The following is a 19,571-nucleotide window of genomic DNA, read 5'->3' as shown; positions in this document are numbered from 1 at the left end:
GGGAATGTGTTTGCTGCATACCCATCGTATTTAAAAAGTCCCCAGATTCAAATGCCTATTTCCTTCAACATACATAGAAGAAGAAAACAGTCTGTTGATGTGAAATTGTATTCTTGGCAAAAGTTTGATCTGTCCAGTCAATCATTTCCAAACCTACACACATACAGTAAACAATCCCTCCCCTCTGCCTGTGATATAATTAAGGCAGTTAATGCATTAACTTAATTATCCCCAGGCAGAAAAAAATAAAAACCGCACATTTTTCTAAAGTACCATAAGTGGCCCAAAACACAACATATCCCCATAAATGTTACATCATCCGACAGCTCTGATCTGGGTGAGCGACATATCCGAAAATCACCCGGATCAGATCAGGGGTTCAGAAATTTCATAGAAGTCATAATTTTGCCCAGGCGAACCCGGGATTTCATGCCCAAAACAGTTCCATAGATTGGCGGCTAAGTGCCGCTGGAGGACCGACCTGGAACCGCGAGGTTTTCATGCCGAAAATAGCTCCAGGGCATTCGCGGCAAAGTCCCCTTGAAGTCTATTCGTGGTTTAAGTCAATGCGAACAAGATGGCCGCCACCGCCTGTTCCAATGTCGAATGGCGGCCACGTCGACTGTTCGGGAGTTCGAAGAACCATTCTCTAAAGTCCCAATGGCCACAAATAGGGTCTCTCAGCCAAAACAAATTAAAAAGGGCCATAGTCACAGAGCAAAAGGTTGGCAAATATTCCTCTCCAAAAACCAGTGGCGAGGTCACTTTCGCCACAACTCTATTCAGCAAGCTGATCGCTCATGTGAGTAAACATGATTTTCTTGCATTTTTAGTAGAAAATCCATCTCTGAAAGTACAGCGAGCATGAGTTTTGCTTTTGTTGACGGTGATTTTTGCACAAAACCCTTCTCCCATTGTAGGGAATATGACAAAAAGAACAGATGCACTTGAAATTTGCAAAGAGACTTCGAAAAGCCGCATTCTAACAAAAAGGAATCCAAAACGGAACGAAAGCAATGTTTCTGCCCGGTTTCGAACCGGGGACCTTTCGCGTGTTAAGCGAACGTGATAACCACTACACTACAGAAACTACAGCTGTGCACGTCCCTGTTGAGACCGGAGTAGCATGTGCCATGTGCAAGCACTGAATGCAAGACAGAAAATGCTGTCTTGCATTCGGTACTTGCACATGGCGCATGCTGATTTAATGAGTGCAATTCAGCTTTTTCTCAGACAACATTAGCTTCAGGTTTTTGGAAACCACTTTATTCAACTAACAGATCGCTTACGTCTTGCCGAGTATACGTAATTTTTGGATTCATAGTCAAGCAGGTGCATTTCCAATTCAGAAGACTTCTAACGTCGGCAGATTTAGCAAAAATTAAATAATGTTTCTGCCAGGTTTCGAACCTGGGACCTTACGCGTGCAGGGCAAACGTGATAACCACTACACTACAGAAACTGCCACAATGCTGACTTTGCGCAGGGAAATTGGGGGAATGTGTTTGCTGCATACCCATCGTATTTAAAAAGTCCCCAGATTCAAATGCCTATTTCCTTCAACATACATAGAAGAAGAAAACAGTCTGTTGATGTGAAATTGTATTCTTGGCAAAAGTTTGATCTGTCCAGTCAATCATTTCCAAACCTACACACATACAGTAAACAATCCCTCCCCTCTGCCTGTGATATAATTAAGGCAGTTAATGCATTAACTTAATTATCCCAGGCAGAAAAAAAAAAAAACGCACATTTTTCTAAAGTACCATAATTGGCCCAAAACACAACATATCCCCATAAATGTTACAACACCCGACAGCTCTGTTCTGGGTGAGCGACATATCCGAAAATCACCCAGATCAGATCAGGGGTTCAGAAATTTCATAGAAGTCATAATTTTGCCCAGGCGAACCCGGGATTTCATGCCCAAAACAGTTCCATAGATTGGCGGCTAAGTGCCGCTGGAGGACCGACCTGGAACCGCGAGGTTTTCATGCCGAAAATAGCTCCAGGGCATTCGCGGCAAAGTCCCCTTGAAGTCTATTCGTGGTTTAAGTCAATGCGAACAAGATGCCCGCCACCGCGTGTTCCAATGTCGAATGGCGGCCACGTCGACTGTTCGGGAGTTCGAAGAACCATTGTCTAAAGTCCCAATGGCCACAAATAGGGTCTCTCAGCCAAAACAAATTAAAACGGGCCATAGTCACAGAGCAAAAGGTTGGCAAATATTCCTCTCAAAAAAGCAGTGGCGAGGTCACTTTCGCCACAACTCTATTCAGCAAGCTGATCGCTCATGTGAGTAAACATGATTTTCTTGCATTTTTAGTAGAAAATCCATCTCTGAAAGTACAGCGAGCATGAGTTTTGCTTTTGTCGACGGTGATTTTTGCACAAACCCCTTCTCCCATTGTAGGGAATATGACAAAAAGAACAGATGCACTTGAAATTTGCAAAGAGACTTTGAAAAGCCGCATTCTAACAAAAAGGAATCCAAAACGGAACGAAAGCAATGTTTCTGCCCGGTTTCAAACCGGGGACCTTTCGCGCGTTAGGCGAACGTGATAACCACTACACTACAGAAACTACAGCTGTGCAAGTCCCTGTTGAGACCGGAGTAGCATGTGCCATGTGCAAGCACTGAATGCAAGACAGAAAATGCTGTCTTGCATTCGGTACTTGCACACGGCGCATGCTGATTTAATGAGTGCAATTCAGCTTTTTCTCAGACAACATTAGCTTCAGGTTTTTGGAAACCACTTTATTCAGCTAACAGATCGCTTACGTCTTGCCGAGTATACGTGATTTTTGGATTCATAGTCAAGCAGGTGCATTTCCAATTCAGAAGACTTCTAACGTCAGCAGATTTAGCAAAAATTAAATAATGTTTCTGCCAGGTTTCGAACCTGGGACCTTTCGCGTGTGAGGCGAACGTGATAACCACTACACTACAGAAACTGCCACAATGCTGACTTTGCGCAGGAAAATTGGGGGAATGTGCTGCATACCCATCGTATGTAAAAAGTCCCCAGATTCAAATGCCTATTTCCTTCAACCTACATAGAAGAGGAAAACAGTCTGTTGATGTGAAATTGTATTCTTGGCAAAAGTTTGATCTGTCCAGTCAATCATTTCCAAATCTACACACATACAGTAAACAATAGTAAACAATCCCTCCCCTCTGCCTGTGATATAATTAAGGCAGTTAATGCATTAACTTAATTACCCCCAGGCAGTAAAAAATTAAAAACACACATTTTTCTAAAGTACCATAAGTGGCCCAAAACACAACATATCCCCATAAATGTTACATCATCCGACAGCTCTGATCTGGGTGAGCGACATATCCGAAAATCACCCGGATCAGATCAGGGGTTCAGAAATTTCATAGAAGTCATAATTTTGCCCAGGCGAACCCGGGATTTCATGCCCAAAACAGTTCCATAGATTGGCGGCTAAGTGCCGCTGGAGGACCGACCTGGAACAGCGAGGTTTTCATGCCGAAAATAGCTCCAGGGCATTCACGGCAAAGTCCCCTTGAAGTCTATTTGTGGTTTAAGTCAATGCGAACAAGATGGCCGCCACCGCGTGTTCCAATGTCGAATGGCGGCCACGTCGACTGTTCGGGAGTTCGAAGAACCATTGTCTAAAGTCCCAATGGCCACAAATAGGGTCTCTCAGCCAAAACAAATTAAAAGGGGCCATAGTCACAGAGCAAAAGGTTGGCAAATATTCCTCTCCAAAAACCAGTGGCGAGGTCACTTTCGCCACAACTCTATTCAGCAAGCTGATCGCTCATGTGAGTAAACATGATTTTCTTGCATTTTTAGTAGAAAATCCATCTCTGAAAGTACAGCGAGCATGAGTTTTGCTTTTGTCGACGGTGATTTTTGCACAAAACCCTTCTCTCATTGTAGGGAATATGACAAAAAGAACAGATGCACTTGAAATTTGCAAAGAGACTTCGAAAAGCCGCATTCTAACAAAAAGGAATCCAAAACGGAACGAAAGCAATGTTTCTGCCCGGTTTCGATCCGGGGACCTTTCGCGTGTTAGGCGAACGTGATAACCACTACACTACAGAAACTACAGCGGTGCACAATCCTGTCGAGACCGGAGTAGCATGCGCCATGTGCAAGCACTGAATGCAAGACAGAAAATGCTGTCTTGCATTCGGTACTTGCACATGGCGCATGCTGATTTAATGAGTGCAATTCAGCTTTTTCTCAGACAACATTAGCTTCAGGTTTTTGGAAACCACTTTATTCAGCTAACAGATCGCTTACGTCTTGCCGAGTATACGTGATTTTTGGATTCATAGTCAAGCAGGTGCATTTAAAATTCAGAAGACTTCTAACGTCAGCAGATTTAGCAAAAATTAAATAATGTTTCTGCCAGGTTTCGAACATGATAAACACTACATTACAGAAACTACCACAATACTGACTTTGCGCAGGAAAATTGGGGGAATGTGTTTGCTGCATACCCATCGTATTTAAAAAGTCCCCAGATTCAAATGCCTATTTCCTTCAACATACATAGAAGAAGAAAACAGTCTGTTGATGTGAAATTGTATTCTTGGCAAAAGTTTGATCTGTCCAGTCAATCATTTCCAAACCTACACACATACAGTAAACAATCCCTCCCCTCTGCCTGTGATATAATTAAGGCAGTTAATGCATTAACTTAATTATCCCCAGGCAGAAAAAAATAAAAACCGCACATTTTTCTAAAGTACCATAAGTGGCCCAAAACACAACATATCCCCATAAATGTTACATCATCCGACAGCTCTGATCTGGGTGAGCGACATATCCGAAAATCACCCGGATCAGATCAGGGGTTCAGAAATTTCATAGAAGTCATAATTTTGCCCAGGCGAACCCGGGATTTCATGCCCAAAACAGTTCCATAGATTGGCGGCTAAGTGCCGCTGGAGGACCGACCTGGAACCGCGAGGTTTTCATGCCGAAAATAGCTCCAGGGCATTCGCGGCAAAGTCCCCTTGAAGTCTATTCGTGGTTTAAGTCAATGCGAACAAGATGGCCGCCACCGCCTGTTCCAATGTCGAATGGCGGCCACGTCGACTGTTCGGGAGTTCGAAGAACCATTCTCTAAAGTCCCAATGGCCACAAATAGGGTCTCTCAGCCAAAACAAATTAAAAAGGGCCATAGTCACAGAGCAAAAGGTTGGCAAATATTCCTCTCCAAAAACCAGTGGCGAGGTCACTTTCGCCACAACTCTATTCAGCAAGCTGATCGCTCATGTGAGTAAACATGATTTTCTTGCATTTTTAGTAGAAAATCCATCTCTGAAAGTACAGCGAGCATGAGTTTTGCTTTTGTTGACGGTGATTTTTGCACAAAACCCTTCTCCCATTGTAGGGAATATGACAAAAAGAACAGATGCACTTGAAATTTGCAAAGAGACTTCGAAAAGCCGCATTCTAACAAAAAGGAATCCAAAACGGAACGAAAGCAATGTTTCTGCCCGGTTTCGAACCGGGGACCTTTCGCGTGTTAAGCGAACGTGATAACCACTACACTACAGAAACTACAGCTGTGCACGTCCCTGTTGAGACCGGAGTAGCATGCGCCATGTGCAAGCACTGAATGCAAGACAGAAAATGCTGTCTTGCATTCGGTACTTGCACATGGCGCATGCTGATTTAATGAGTGCAATTCAGCTTTTTCTCAGACAACATTAGCTTCAGGTTTTTGGAAACCACTTTATTCAGCTAACAGATCGCTTACGTCTTGCCGAGTATACGTGATTTTTGGATTCATAGTCAAGCAGGTGCATTTCCAATTCAGAAGACTTCTAACGTCGGCAGATTTAGCAAAAATTAAATAATGTTTCTGCCAGGTTTCGAACCTGGGACCTTTCGCGTGCGAGGCAAACGTGATAACCACTACACTACAGAAACTGCCACAATGCTGACTTTGCGCAGGGAAATTGGGGGAATGTGTTTGCTGCATACCCATCGTATTTAAAAAGTCCCCAGATTCAAATGCCTATTTCCTTCAACATACATAGAAGAAGAAAACAGTCTGTTGATGTGAAATTGTATTCTTGGCAAAAGTTTGATCTGTCCAGTCAATCATTTCCAAACCTACACACATACAGTAAACAATCCCTCCCCTCTGCCTGTGATATAATTAAGGCAGTTAATGCATTAACTTAATTATCCCCAGGCAGAAAAAAATAAAAAACGCACATTTTTCTAAAGTACCATAATTGGCCCAAAACACAACATATCCCCATAAATGTTACAACACCCGACAGCTCTGATCTGGGTGAGCGACATATCCGAAAATCACCCAGATCAGATCAGGGGTTCAGAAATTTCATAGAAGTCATAATTTTGCCCAGGCGAACCCGGGATTTCATGCCCAAAACAGTTCCATAGATTGGCGGCTAAGTGCCGCTGGAGGACCGACCTGGAACCGCAAGGTTTTCATGCCGAAAATAGCTCCAGGGCATTCGCTGCAAAGTCCCCTTGAAGTCTATTCGTGGTTTAAGTCAATGCGAACAAGATGGCCGCCACCGCGTGTTCCAATGTCGAATGGCGGCCACGTCGACTGTTCGGGAGTTCGAAGAACCATTGTCTAAAGTCCCAATGGCCACAAATAGGGTCTCTCAGCCAAAACAAATTAAAAGGGGCCATAGTCACAGAGCAAAAGGTTGGCAAATATTCCTCTCCAAAAACCAGTGGCGAGGTCACTTTCGCCACAACTCTATTCAGCAAGCTGATCGCTCATGTGAGTAAACATGATTTTCTTGCATTTTTAGTAGAAAATCCATCTCTGAAAGTACAGCGAGCATGAGTTTTGCTTTTGTTGACGGTGATTTTTGCACAAAACCCTTCTCCCATTGTAGGGAATATGACAAAAAGAACAGATGCACTTGAAATTTGCAAAGAGACTTCGAAAAGCCGCATTCTAACAAAAAGGAATCCAAAACGGAACGAAAGCAATGTTTCTGCCCGGTTTCGAACCGGGGACCTTTCGCGTGTTAAGCGAACGTGATAACCACTACACTACAGAAACTACAGCTGTGCACGTCCCTGTTGAGACCGGAGTAGCATGTGCCATGTGCAAGCACTGAATGCAAGACAGAAAATGCTGTCTTGCATTCGGTACTTGCACATGGCGCATGCTGATTTAATGAGTGCAATTCAGCTTTTTCTCAGACAACATTAGCTTCAGGTTTTTGGAAACCACTTTATTCAGCTAACAGATCGCTTACGTCTTGCCGAGTATACGTAATTTTTGGATTCATAGTCAAGCAGGTGCATTTCCAATTCAGAAGACTTCTAACGTCGGCAGATTTAGCAAAAATTAAATAATGTTTCTGCCAGGTTTCGAACCTGGGACCTTACGCGTGCAGGGCAAACGTGATAACCACTACACTACAGAAACTGCCACAATGCTGACTTTGCGCAGGGAAATTGGGGGAATGTGTTTGCTGCATACCCATCGTATTTAAAAAGTCCCCAGATTCAAATGCCTATTTCCTTCAACATACATAGAAGAAGAAAACAGTCTGTTGATGTGAAATTGTATTCTTGGCAAAAGTTTGATCTGTCCAGTCAATCATTTCCAAACCTACACACATACAGTAAACAATCCCTCCCCTCTGCCTGTGATATAATTAAGGCAGTTAATGCATTAACTTAATTATCCCAGGCAGAAAAAAAAAAAAACGCACATTTTTCTAAAGTACCATAATTGGCCCAAAACACAACATATCCCCATAAATGTTACAACACCCGACAGCTCTGATCTGGGTGAGCGACATATCCGAAAATCACCCAGATCAGATCAGGGGTTCAGAAATTTCATAGAAGTCATAATTTTGCCCAGGCGAACCCGGGATTTCATGCCCAAAACAGTTCCATAGATTGGCGGCTAAGTGCCGCTGGAGGACCGACCTGGAACCGCGAGGTTTTCATGCCGAAAATAGCTCCAGGGCATTCGCGGCAAAGTCCCCTTGAAGTCTATTCGTGGTTTAAGTCAATGCGAACAAGATGCCCGCCACCGCGTGTTCCAATGTCGAATGGCGGCCACGTCGACTGTTCGGGAGTTCGAAGAACCATTGTCTAAAGTCCCAATGGCCACAAATAGGGTCTCTCAGCCAAAACAAATTAAAACGGGCCATAGTCACAGAGCAAAAGGTTGGCAAATATTCCTCTCAAAAAAGCAGTGGCGAGGTCACTTTCGCCACAACTCTATTCAGCAAGCTGATCGCTCATGTGAGTAAACATGATTTTCTTGCATTTTTAGTAGAAAATCCATCTCTGAAAGTACAGCGAGCATGAGTTTTGCTTTTGTCGACGGTGATTTTTGCACAAACCCCTTCTCCCATTGTAGGGAATATGACAAAAAGAACAGATGCACTTGAAATTTGCAAAGAGACTTTGAAAAGCCGCATTCTAACAAAAAGGAATCCAAAACGGAACGAAAGCAATGTTTCTGCCCGGTTTCAAACCGGGGACCTTTCGCGCGTTAGGCGAACGTGATAACCACTACACTACAGAAACTACAGCTGTGCAAGTCCCTGTTGAGACCGGAGTAGCATGTGCCATGTGCAAGCACTGAATGCAAGACAGAAAATGCTGTCTTGCATTCGGTACTTGCACACGGCGCATGCTGATTTAATGAGTGCAATTCAGCTTTTTCTCAGACAACATTAGCTTCAGGTTTTTGGAAACCACTTTATTCAGCTAACAGATCGCTTACGTCTTGCCGAGTATACGTGATTTTTGGATTCATAGTCAAGCAGGTGCATTTCCAATTCAGAAGACTTCTAACGTCAGCAGATTTAGCAAAAATTAAATAATGTTTCTGCCAGGTTTCGAACCTGGGACCTTTCGCGTGTGAGGCGAACGTGATAACCACTACACTACAGAAACTGCCACAATGCTGACTTTGCGCAGGAAAATTGGGGGAATGTGCTGCATACCCATCGTATGTAAAAAGTCCCCAGATTCAAATGCCTATTTCCTTCAACCTACATAGAAGAGGAAAACAGTCTGTTGATGTGAAATTGTATTCTTGGCAAAAGTTTGATCTGTCCAGTCAATCATTTCCAAATCTACACACATACAGTAAACAATAGTAAACAATCCCTCCCCTCTGCCTGTGATATAATTAAGGCAGTTAATGCATTAACTTAATTACCCCCAGGCAGAAAAAAATTAAAAACACACATTTTTCTAAAGTACCATAAGTGGCCCAAAACACAACATATCCCCATAAATGTTACATCACCCGACAGCTCTGATCTGGGTGAGCGACATATCCGAAAGTCACCCGGATCAGATCAGGGGTTCAGAAATTTCATAGAAGTCATAATTTTGCCCAGGCGAACCCGGGATTTCATGCCCAAAACAGTTCCATAGATTGGCGGCTAAGTGCCGCTGGAGGACCGACCTGGAACAGCGAGGTTTTCATGCCGAAAATAGCTCCAGGGCATTCACGGCAAAGTCCCCTTGAAGTCTATTTGTGGTTTAAGTCAATGCGAACAAGATGGCCGCCACCGCGTGTTCCAATGTCGAATGGCGGCCACGTCGACTGTTCGGGAGTTCGAAGAACCATTGTCTAAAGTCCCAATGGCCACAAATAGGGTCTCTCAGCCAAAACAAATTAAAAGGGGCCATAGTCACAGAGCAAAAGGTTGGCAAATATTCCTCTCCAAAAACCAGTGGCGAGGTCACTTTCGCCACAACTCTATTCAGCAAGCTGATCGCTCATGTGAGTAAACATGATTTTCTTGCATTTTTAGTAGAAAATCCATCTCTGAAAGTACAGCGAGCATGAGTTTTGCTTTTGTCGACGGTGATTTTTGCACAAAACCCTTCTCTCATTGTAGGGAATATGACAAAAAGAACAGATGCACTTGAAATTTGCAAAGAGACTTCGAAAAGCCGCATTCTAACAAAAAGGAATCCAAAACGGAACGAAAGCAATGTTTCTGCCCGGTTTCGATCCGGGGACCTTTCGCGTGTTAGGCGAACGTGATAACCACTACACTACAGAAACTACAGCGGTGCACAATCCTGTCGAGACCGGAGTAGCATGCGCCATGTGCAAGCACTGAATGCAAGACAGAAAATGCTGTCTTGCATTCGGTACTTGCACATGGCGCATGCTGATTTAATGAGTGCAATTCAGCTTTTTCTCAGACAACATTAGCTTCAGGTTTTTGGAAACCACTTTATTCAGCTAACAGATCGCTTACGTCTTGCCGAGTATACGTGATTTTTGGATTCATAGTCAAGCAGGTGCATTTAAAATTCAGAAGACTTCTAACGTCAGCAGATTTAGCAAAAATTAAATAATGTTTCTGCCAGGTTTCGAACATGATAAACACTACATTACAGAAACTACCACAATACTGACTTTGCGCAGGAAAATTGGGGGAATGTGTTTGCTGCATACCCATCGTATTTAAAAAGTCCCCAGATTCAAATGCCTATTTCCTTCAACATACATAGAAGAAGAAAACAGTCTGTTGATGTGAAATTGTATTCTTGGCAAAAGTTTGATCTGTCCAGTCAATCATTTCCAAACCTACACACATACAGTAAACAATCCCTCCCCTCTGCCTGTGATATAATTAAGGCAGTTAATGCATTAACTTAATTATCCCCAGGCAGAAAAAAAAAACCCGCAAATTTTTCTAAAGTACCATAAGTGGCCTAAAACACAACATATCCCCATAAATGTTACATCACCCGACAGCTCTGATCTGGGTGAGCGACATATCCGAAAATCACCCAGATCAGATCAGGGGTTCAGAAAGTTCATAGAAGTCATAATTTTGCCCAGGCGAACCTGGGATTTCATGCCCAAAACAGTTCCATAGATTGGCGGCTAAGTGCCGCTGGAGGACCGACCGGGAACCGCGAGGTTTTCATGCCGAAAATAGCTGCAGGGCATTCGCGGCAAAGTCCCCTTGAAGTCTATTCGTGGTTTAAGTCAATGCGAACAAGATGGCCGCCACCGCGTGTTCCAATGTCGAATGGCGGCCACGTCAACTGTTCGGGAGTTCGAAGAACCATTGTCTAAAGTCCCAATGGCCACAAATAGGGTCTCTCAGCCAAAACAAATTAAAAGGGGCCATAGTCACAGAGCAAAAGGTTGGCAAATATTCCTCTCCAAAAACCAGTGGTGAGGTCACTTTCGCCACAACTCTATTCAGCAAGCTGATCGCTCATGTGAGTAAACATGATTTTCTTGCATTTTTAGTAGAAAATCCATCTCTGAAAGTACAGCGAGCATGAGTTTTGCTTTTGTCAACGGTGATTTTTGCACAAAACCCTTCTCCCATTGTAGGGAATATGACAAAAAGAACAGATGCACTTGAAATTTGCAAAGAGACTTCGAAAAGCCGCATTCTAACAAAAAGGAATCCAAAACGGAACGAAAGCAATGTTTCTGCCCGGTTTCGAGCCGGGGACCTTTCGCGTGTTAGGCGAACGTGAAAACCACTACACTACAGAAACTACAGCTGTGCACAGCCCTGTTGAGACCGGAGTAGCATGCGCCATGTGCAAGCACTGAATGCAAGACAGAAAATGCTGTCTTGCATTCGGTACTTGCACATGGCGCATGCTGATTTAATGAGTGCAATTCAGCTTTTTCTCAGACAACATTAGCTTCAGGTTTTTGGAAACCACTTTATTCAGCTAACAGATCGCTTACGTCTTGCCGAGTATACGTGATTTTTGGATTCATAGTCAAGCAGGTGCATTTCCAATTCAGAAGACTTCTAACGTCAGCAGATTTAGCAAAAATTAAATAATGTTTCTGCCAGGTTTTGAACCTGGGACCTTTCGCATATGAGGCGAACGTGGTAACCACTACACTACAGAAACTGCCGCAATACCGTCTTTGCGCAGGAAAATTGGGGGAATGTGTTTGCTGCATACCCATCGTATTTAAAAAGTCCCCAGATTCAAATGCCTATTTCCTTCAACAAACATAGAAGAAGAAAACAGTCTGTTGATGTGAAATTGCATTCTTGGCAAAAGTTTGATCTGTCCAGTCAATCATTTCCAAACCTACACACATACAGTAAACAATCCCTCCCCTCTGCCTGTGATATAATTAAGGCAGTTAATGCATTAACTTAATTATCCCCAAGCAGAAAAAAATAAAAAACGCACATTTTTCTAAAGTACCATAAGTGGCCCAAAACACAACATATCCCCATAAATGTTACATCACCCGACAGCTCTGATCTGGGTGAGCGACATATCCGAAAATCACCCAGATCAGATCAGGGGTTCAGAAATTTCATAGAAGTCATAATTTTGCCCAGGCGAACCCGGGATTTCATGCCCAAAACAGTTCCATAGATTGGCGGCTAAGTGCCGCTGGAGGACCGACCGGGAACCGCGAGGTTTTCATGCCGAAAATAGCTCCAGGGCATTCGCGGCAAAGTCCCCTTGAAGTCTATTCGTGGTTTAAGTCAATGCGAACAAGATGGCCGCCACCGCGTGTTCCAATGTCGAATGGCGGCCACGTCGACTGCTCGGGAGTTCGAAGAACCATTGTCTAAAGTCCCAATGGCCACAAATAGGGTATCTCAGCCAAAACTAATTAAAAGGGGCCATAGTCACAGAGCAAAAGGTTGGCAAATATTCCTCTCCAAAAACCAGTGGCGAGGTCACTTTCGCCACAACTCTATTCAGCAAGCTGATCGCTCATGTGAGTAAACATGATTTTCTTGCATTTTTAGTAGAAAATCCATCTCTGAAAGTACAGCGAGCATGAGTTTTGCTTTTGTCGACGGTGATTTTTGCACAAAACCCTTCTCCCATTGTAGGGAATATGACAAAAAGAACAGATGCACTTGAAATTTGCAAAGAGACTTCGAAAAGCCGCATTCTAACAAAAAGGAATCCAAAACGGAACTAACGCAATGTTTCTGCCCGGTTTCGAACCGGGGCCCTTTCGCGTGTTAGGCGAACGTGATAACCACTACACTACAGAAACTACAGCTGTGCACATACCTGTTGAGACCGGAGTAGATTGCGCCATGTGCAAGCACTGAATGCAAGACAGAAAATGCTGTCTTGCATTCGGTACTTGCACATGGCGCATGCTGATTTAATGAGTGCAATTCAGCTTTTTCTCAGACAACATTAGCTTTAGGTTTTTGGAAACCACTTTATTCAGCTAACAGATCGCTTACGTCTTGCCGAGTATACGTGATTTTTGGATTCATAGTCAAGCAGGTGCATTTCCAATTCAGAAGACTTCTAACGTCAGCAGATTTAGCAAAAATTAAATAATGTTTCTGCCAGGTTTCAAACCTGAGACCTTTCGCGTGTGAGGCGAACGTGATAACCACTACACTACAGAATCTGCCACAATGCTGACTTTGCGCAGGAAAATTGGGGGAATGTGTTTGCTGCATACCCATCGTATTTAAAAAGTCCCCAGATTCAAATGCCTATTTCCTGCTGTTACGACACTCACCGCCTGGAGAGTGAAGCCGCCGTTTAGTCGATAATCCCCTTTCTCCAGAAATGCAATTCCAGTTTAACCGATCATAAAACTCCCGAACGGAGCATACGAATGCGGTAACTCCCGATCAGCAATCCATCCGAAATCCTTCCACAGCTAGAAATAAACGAAAGCGCTGTCCCAATAGTCAATCCCTCCACAAACGAGACAAAGCTCCGTTTTGAAGGTCAAGCAGAATGTGTTTAATGGGGGCTACCTGCCCAGTATTTATGCAGGTCTCCACCAGGTAGACACTCCCCTAGGGGACCTGGTGGAAGACTGTAAAATATATTAAACAGTAGCCAATCACAGTGGCTATAACACAAGCCCTTCCCATTTTACCCATAATACATCTTTTCCTATCCTGGAGATAATTAGGGAGAAACCTAATTAACTCCGAGGATAGGAACCATCGCCATTTTAAAACCAAACACAAAAAAATGCAATAAAATACATAAAATCAGAAGTACCGAATATATAGTGTTCGTGCAACGTATCCCCAGATAGCCTGGATCTGAGGGCATATTCCTACCGAATAGCGCTCAGGTCCGATGTACACAGTCCAATCGCCATGGAGTCAAAGTCTCTCATAAGTCCTTCGGTATACGAATGACTCCATGGGACGGCTATCTGGGTAAGTTCATACGGATGAAAGAAACTCCCGAACGGAACAGTGTTCGTATGCCTCCAAGGGAATAAAAGGGGAGACGGCCGTCTCCAGCGGTGTTCGGTAGATAAAGAGTCCGTTTTTAGGGTGGGGGTCCCTTCCTGCTCTGTCTCCCCCTCCCAGTGGCCTCTAATGAGATCTAGGGGTCCGAGGACCCTTCTCCCATAAAGCAGCTCAAAGGGGGAGAACCCAGTAGATTCCTGGGGCACCTCTCTGTAGGCAAACAACAGATGAGGCAGGAATCGCTCCCAGTCTCGGCAAGTGTCAGAAAAGGTCCTCAGCATCTGTTTGAGGGTGCCATTAAATCGCTCGCAGAGACCGTTAGTCTGTGGATGGTATGGGGAACTAAGTATCGGTTTAATGCCGCATACCCTCCACAGCTGCTGGGTGAGCACAGCGGTAAATTGGGTTCCCTGGTCAGAGAGGATCTCTTGAGGGAACCCGACCCTGGTAAAAATCCTAACCAGGGCATCAGCAACTGTCTCTGCCTCTATATTAGACAGCGCTACTGCCTCTGGATAGCGAGTGGCATAGTCCACCACGGTGAGAATGTATTTCTTACCAGATGGACTAGCCCTGGCCAGTGGACCCACAATATCAACGGCTATGCGGGCAAAGGGCTCCCCAATAATAGGCATCGACATAAGCCTACCTTTTGGGTGGTCCCCCCGCTTCCCTACCCGTTGACAAGTGTCACACGTGCTACAATATATCCGCACAGCCTGGTTAATTCCTGGCCAAAAAAAATTCTGCATAATCCTATGGCCTGTGCGGCGGGACCCTAGATGTCCGGCTAGCGGAACATCATGCCCTATCCGCAGAATCTCCCGCCGGTATTTCGCGGGCACTACCAGCTGTCTAAATACACTTTTAGGGGGCAGCAGTGAACCGAGCAGGAATTCCCAATGCCTACTCAGAATAGTGAAACAAACAAGAAAAAATAGTGGTAAACCGCGCCCAAACAGTACAAGTAATAATAAAATCGTATACATACAAATAGTCCTATAATAAGGAATGTATGGAACCTTCAATAAAAAATACAAAATAGTAATGGTGCAGTATATCAGGCAAGTAAAAAGTGGTTAAAACTTTATAAAAGACTAACTCACACTTTGCAGAGCTACTCAGAGCTCTGCCGTATAGCGCCTAGACGGTACAATCCCCGTCTCGGGATGTCAAGTGCTGGTGCAGTGCGTGATCCAATCCTCAGTAGTATATGGAAGAAAATATAGAGATAGGATCCAATAGTACAGCATGTATTGCAAACAGTGTTGGTAAAAAAGGAAAAATATCCTACTTACAAATTTTGGAGCAAATATCTTGCTCTGGTATGTACAGCATACGGTGGTATAATCCCCACCAACGGATATAAATCAGGATGCAGGAAAATCAGGAACAGCAGATAAAATAGTAAAAACTATAGCTTTATTTAAAGTATAAAATATAACAAATATATATAAAATCAATAACTTAACGCGTTTCGCCCGGTCTGGGGCTTCTTCAGAAGTATCTGAAGAAGCCCCAGACCGGGCGAAACGCGTTAAGTTATTGATTTTATATATATTTGTTATATTTTATACTTTAAATAAAGCTATAGTTTTTACTATTTTATCTGCTGTTCCTGATTTTCCTGCATCCTGATTTATATCCGTTGGTGGGGATTATACCACCGTATGCTGTACATACCAGAGCAAGATATTTGCTCCAAAATTTGTAAGTAGGATATTTTTCCTTTTTTACCAACACTGTTTGCAATACATGCTGTACTATTGGATCCTATCTCTATATTTTCTTCCATATACTACTGAGGATTGGATCACGCACTGCACCAGCACTTGACATCCCGAGACGGGGATTGTACCGTCTAGGCGCTATACGGCAGAGCTCTGAGTAGCTCTGCAAAGTGTGAGTTAGTCTTTTATAAAGTTTTAACCACTTTTTACTTGCCTGATATACTGCACCATTACTATTTTGTATTTTTTATTGAAGGTTCCATACATTCCTTATTATAGGACTATTTGTATGTATACGATTTTATTATTACTTGTACTGTTTGGGCGCGGTTTACCACTATTTTTTCTTGTTTGTTTCACTACCAGCTGTCGATTCGGCGGAGGGGCAACACTTTTCTGGGACGGCTTAGGGATCCGATATAACCTGTCCCCCACCCACTCATACCGCTCCCCCTCTGCTCCTTCTTCTCCCGTGTCTGCTCTGCCCCTATACCTCTGGAGAGATGGGTCTGTCTGGGTTTCCCTCCCGAACTCCTCTGGGGAATCCCAACTAGCTAACGTCTGCCCTGGGGTGTCAGTCGGGGAATCGGTTCTTACCTGGGTCTCAGCAGCAGGTGGGCCGGTTCCAGCAGCACGGGTCTGAGCACGGGTAGTCACTGGATTAGCTTCGCCAGGTCCCATAGTAGCATAGGCAGAAATCAGGGGGGCCAAATCATTTCCCAGCAAAACATCGGCAGGCAAGTCCTTCATAACCCCCACATTCACATGTCCAGCTCCCACTCCCCAGTCCAAATGAACACGGGCAACAGGCAGACGGAACACGGCGCCTCCTGCCACCCTTACTGCTACAGTATTCCCGGTATGTTGGTGTTCCGAAACCAGGTTCTTTTGGAGCAAGGTCATAGTAGCTCCGGTGTCTCTTAGACCAGTGACCTCTTTCCCATTCAACTTAACGGTCTGCCTGTGGTGTTGACGGTTGTCCTGCTGCGCTGCTTGGACTGGGTCTGCTTCGTGAAGGAAACCCCAAAACTCCTCCTGCTCAAGGCAGTGAGCAGACGGCTGAGGTGGCTGCTGGGCTCCGCCGGCTGGGTTTCTCCAGGACGGTGCTTGGTTGGCATGGTTTAAAGGGCATTCTGGTCTTTTATGTCCCATCTGCTTGCATCCATAGCACTGGACCTGGTTGGAGTAACCCCGTTTGTTGAATCGGGCTGACTGCCCATGGTTGGTTGCTGGCGGCATAGCGGGGGTACGTTGTGCTGGGGGGTGATATAGGTTGGTGGTTGGAGGTGCTGCCGGTTTGTATTCCACTCGGGCAGGGACCTTGGCTGCTGTCTGATCGAGCTTACGGGCATCAGTGTATTCGTCAGCCAGACGAGCAGCTTCATGGAAGGTAGCGGGTTTACGGTCCCTGACCCACTCTCGAACTCCTGCAGGTAACTTGTCAAAGCAGTGTTCTAGCAGGAACACTTGCAGCACCTCTTCCCCAGTTACCGCTCGACACCCTGTCATCCAGTGGGCTGCCGTGCGGTGTACCCGGCATGCCCATTCCACATAGGAATCACCAGCCTGTTTATTATTGTCTCGGAATCGCCTCCGGTACGCCTCAGGGGTAACAGCGTACCGGGTCAAAAGGGCATCTTTTACTGCCCGGTAGCTAGTGAGTTCCTCCTCTGGGATGGCCCGAAAAGCTTCACTGGCCCGGCCGGATAATTTCCCAGAGAGGATAGGAACCCATTCTTCTGCTGGCACCTGGTGTAAAGCACATTGTCGTTCAAAGTCCGCCAGGAACCCGTCTATCTCTCCTTCAGTCTCAATAAAAATTTTAAAAGCAGCAAATGGTACCTTTTTCTTCCCATTATTATTATGGGGTACCTCTGCTGCTGCAGCTCCGCTTCTCTGGAGCGCCTGTTGTGCTGCCACTGCGGCTTGTACTTGCACCACAATATCCGCTGCAGGGTTGGGGCCAAAGTGTGCCAGCCTTATCTGAACTGCCCGGTTAAACGCTATCTCCTCGGGTGTTAAATCCAGCAGGCCAGGCACATTAGCTATCTCCCTTCCCTGTGCTGTATCCATCTCTACCAATATAGCAATAATCTCTCTTTTCTTGAGATTGCTCGCTGATCGTCCTCTGCGCTCCAAAATGTCTTTAAGGGTAGCACGCCTTAATTCCTCATATTGCATTTCCAATCCGGGGTGTGTAGCTGGCCTTCAGGGCGGTGGGATTCATCCCGTCGCTTGCCACCAATTGTTACGACACTCACCGCCTGGAGAGTGAAGCCGCCGTTTAGTCGATAATCCCCTTTCTCCAGAAATGCAATTCCAGTATAACCGATCATAAAACTCCCGAACGGAGCATACGAATGCGGTAACTCCCGATCAGCAATCCATCCAAAATCCTTCCACAGCTAGAAATAAATGAAAGCGCTGTCCCAATAGTCAATCCCTCCACAAACGAGACAAAGCTCCGTTTTGAAGGTCAAGCAGAATGTGTTTAATGGGGGCTACCTGCCCAGTATTTATGCAGGTCTCCACCAGGTAGACACTCCCCTAGGGGACCTGGTGGAAGACTGTAAAATATATTAAACAGTAGCCAATCACAGTGGCTATAACACAAGCCCTTCCCATTTTACCCATAATACATCTTTTCCTATCCTGGAGATAATTAGGGAGAAACCTAATTAACTCCGAGGATAGGAACCATCGCCATTTTAAAACCAAACACAAAAAAATGCAATAAAATACATAAAATCAGAAGTACCGAATATATAGTGTTCGTGCAACGTATCCCCAGATAGCCTGGATCTGAGGGCATATTCCTACCGAATAGCGCTCAGGTCCGATGTACACAGTCCAATCGCCATGGAGTCAAAGTCTCTCATAAGTCCTTCGGTATACGAATGACTCCATGGGACGGCTATCTGGGTAAGTTCATACGGATGAAAGAAACTCCCGAATGGAACAGTGTTCGTATGCCTCCAAGGGAATAAAAGGGGAGACGGCCGTCTCCAGCGGTGTTCGGTAGATAAAGAGTCCGTTTTTAGATCCATGGGTTTTGCACCGAACACCGCTGATTCGCCTCGTGTCCAAAATGGCCGCCGCCTCGTGTTCGGCATACGAACGACGACCACCCGTACGAAATGGAATGGAGAGGTGTTTGCGGTTAACCACAACGTTCTAGGGGGGGGGGGAGCCTGGACGCCAAGCCGAGCGGACGCATCTGCCACAAGCTCCTGCTAGACGGGCCGCAAAAGCGGAGAAAAACGGCAAAGATATGGCACAACGACCCTTACAGGTGCATCACCCATGCCGGGGATGCACCGCCGATCAGGTGGATACTACCCCGAGGCCTGCCGATGCCGGGAGCGCGGGGATGCAGCTGCGGCCTACTGGGGCTGGAGCCGGGGGGAGACGGCCGCTCTCCTCGGTGACGGAGCCCACAAGCGACATCACCGCAACCTACCCCCCCCCCTATGGACCGGTGGGGGATATCCCGGTCCCTGCTGGACCACCATGTCTAAGCAGAAAGCAGACAAGCAAGCCCCACGGTACGCAGAGGCACCAGAATCTCAAGGCTCTCTTAAGATGGCCGCCCCACGTGGGCCCCAGCGGGGGGTAGCCCAACCCAAGCTATCCACTCCTCCGCGAGAACACCTTGA

The 19,571-nt window shown here is 45.3% G+C and overlaps 12 non-coding genes across 12 annotated transcripts; all 12 read right to left on the bottom strand.

Moving 5' to 3' along the window:
- Positions 1-1,017: 1,017 nt before the first annotated feature.
- TRNAV-AAC (transfer RNA valine (anticodon AAC)) lies at positions 1,018-1,090 on the bottom strand. Its single transcript has one exon. It is a non-coding gene; the product is annotated as a tRNA-Val (tRNA).
- A 1,420-nt stretch (positions 1,091-2,510) lies between these two features.
- Positions 2,511-2,583, bottom strand: TRNAV-AAC (transfer RNA valine (anticodon AAC)). The gene has a single exon. It is a non-coding gene; the product is annotated as a tRNA-Val (tRNA).
- Positions 2,584-2,882: 299 nt separating this feature from the next.
- TRNAV-CAC (transfer RNA valine (anticodon CAC)) lies at positions 2,883-2,955 on the bottom strand. Its single transcript has one exon. It is a non-coding gene; the product is annotated as a tRNA-Val (tRNA).
- Positions 2,956-4,011: 1,056 nt separating this feature from the next.
- Positions 4,012-4,084, bottom strand: TRNAV-AAC (transfer RNA valine (anticodon AAC)). Its single transcript has one exon. It is a non-coding gene; the product is annotated as a tRNA-Val (tRNA).
- A 1,395-nt stretch (positions 4,085-5,479) lies between these two features.
- TRNAV-AAC (transfer RNA valine (anticodon AAC)) lies at positions 5,480-5,552 on the bottom strand. The gene has a single exon. It is a non-coding gene; the product is annotated as a tRNA-Val (tRNA).
- Positions 5,553-5,851: 299 nt separating this feature from the next.
- Positions 5,852-5,924, bottom strand: TRNAA-CGC (transfer RNA alanine (anticodon CGC)). Its single transcript has one exon. It is a non-coding gene; the product is annotated as a tRNA-Ala (tRNA).
- Positions 5,925-6,974: 1,050 nt separating this feature from the next.
- TRNAV-AAC (transfer RNA valine (anticodon AAC)) lies at positions 6,975-7,047 on the bottom strand. The gene has a single exon. It is a non-coding gene; the product is annotated as a tRNA-Val (tRNA).
- Positions 7,048-8,467: 1,420 nt separating this feature from the next.
- TRNAV-AAC (transfer RNA valine (anticodon AAC)) lies at positions 8,468-8,540 on the bottom strand. Its single transcript has one exon. It is a non-coding gene; the product is annotated as a tRNA-Val (tRNA).
- Positions 8,541-8,839: 299 nt separating this feature from the next.
- TRNAV-CAC (transfer RNA valine (anticodon CAC)) lies at positions 8,840-8,912 on the bottom strand. The gene has a single exon. It is a non-coding gene; the product is annotated as a tRNA-Val (tRNA).
- A 1,056-nt stretch (positions 8,913-9,968) lies between these two features.
- TRNAV-AAC (transfer RNA valine (anticodon AAC)) lies at positions 9,969-10,041 on the bottom strand. Its single transcript has one exon. It is a non-coding gene; the product is annotated as a tRNA-Val (tRNA).
- A 1,393-nt stretch (positions 10,042-11,434) lies between these two features.
- On the bottom strand, positions 11,435-11,507 carry TRNAV-AAC (transfer RNA valine (anticodon AAC)). Its single transcript has one exon. It is a non-coding gene; the product is annotated as a tRNA-Val (tRNA).
- Positions 11,508-12,929: 1,422 nt separating this feature from the next.
- On the bottom strand, positions 12,930-13,002 carry TRNAV-AAC (transfer RNA valine (anticodon AAC)). The gene has a single exon. It is a non-coding gene; the product is annotated as a tRNA-Val (tRNA).
- Positions 13,003-19,571: the final 6,569 nt, after the last annotated feature.

The sequence above is a fragment of the Pelobates fuscus genome, chromosome 2 (assembly GCF_036172605.1).
Source record: "Pelobates fuscus isolate aPelFus1 chromosome 2, aPelFus1.pri, whole genome shotgun sequence".
Classification (NCBI taxonomy): Eukaryota; Metazoa; Chordata; class Amphibia; order Anura; family Pelobatidae; genus Pelobates; species Pelobates fuscus.
The sequence above is the reverse complement of the archived record's forward strand: the minus strand, read 5'-3'. Positions and strand labels throughout refer to the sequence as shown.